Genomic DNA, 1,164 nt, shown 5'->3' with positions numbered 1-1,164 from the left:
GTGACACTCTCTGCTGAGATTGACGTCTTTTTCGCTCATATAAGGTCAAAGCTAGAGGCCGGCATGGAGGCCAAGCTACAAGCTGAGTTGGATTCCTTTTGGCAACGGATGAGTGAGCGTGTCAAGACAACAACTTTGAAGGAGTGGGAAATAGTGGAGGACGATGAGAATGGGGTTGACAAGATAGAGGATGATGATCAGAAGAAGCATTTTTTTATGTTTATGTACATTTGGACATGTGTTTTTTTTTTCTGTGAATAGTGATGTATATATTTTAGAGTGAATGCATTTTTTTTATTTCACTATGTGATTGGATAATTTATTTTTTAACAACTATGTTTTTTCGTCAAATACTTGGAATTGTATATTAAATGTTATGATAATATGTGTGATAATGTAAATATGAAAGGAAGAATTTTTTTTATTATGCTACATATTTTTTATGGCTTCGGTTGGTTTTGCGACTGTTCCAAACTTATCCAAAAGAACTAACACAAAAGAGAAAACTGACGGCTAGTCGATGGATATTTTTATCGACGTCTAACCAACACATAACTGATGTCATAAGGTTCATCATAAAAAATGACGGGCACGCCACTTTTCTGATAGTTAAACCACTAGTTATAAAAAATGGCATAAAAACGACGCTTAACCGACGGTTTTACCTGCATAAAAAAACTAACGGGTACGATACTTTTTTTACATTTAACTTGTTTAACAGTTTTGTCTGCTTAAAAAAGCCGATGGATGTGTCACTTTTCTGGCGTTTATATCATCAATATTACTGACGAAAGAACCGTCGTTTATAAGAAACGACGACTCAATTTTTCTAAAAAAAACTACTGCATTACATTGTTGGATGATCGTTGTCGGCACTATTTTTGGTGTGGAGTTTGCCCGTAAGAAGCTGTCGGCCATCGGAATTGAAATCTCGTTGCCCGCTTCGGAAGGACGTTAAAAAAAATTTAGTTTTGAAAAAGATGAAGTCAAACTGACCCCATAATTTTCATAGTTTAGATGAAAGAGCGCTTCATCTCAAATCATGTATCTATCCCGAAGGATGAACGCAAGAATTGAGAGTGAGGCTCGATCAAATAAACTAAAGAAAGTTATGACATCCGGTTGGTCTGCGAAACCAATGTATTGGCCGACAAGTTCCCCTAT

Source organism: Phalaenopsis equestris, unplaced genomic scaffold (genome assembly GCF_001263595.1).
Source record: "Phalaenopsis equestris unplaced genomic scaffold, ASM126359v1 Scaffold000287, whole genome shotgun sequence".
In the NCBI taxonomy this organism is placed as follows: domain Eukaryota; kingdom Viridiplantae; phylum Streptophyta; class Magnoliopsida; order Asparagales; family Orchidaceae; genus Phalaenopsis; species Phalaenopsis equestris.
This window is presented reverse-complemented; position numbering follows the sequence as displayed.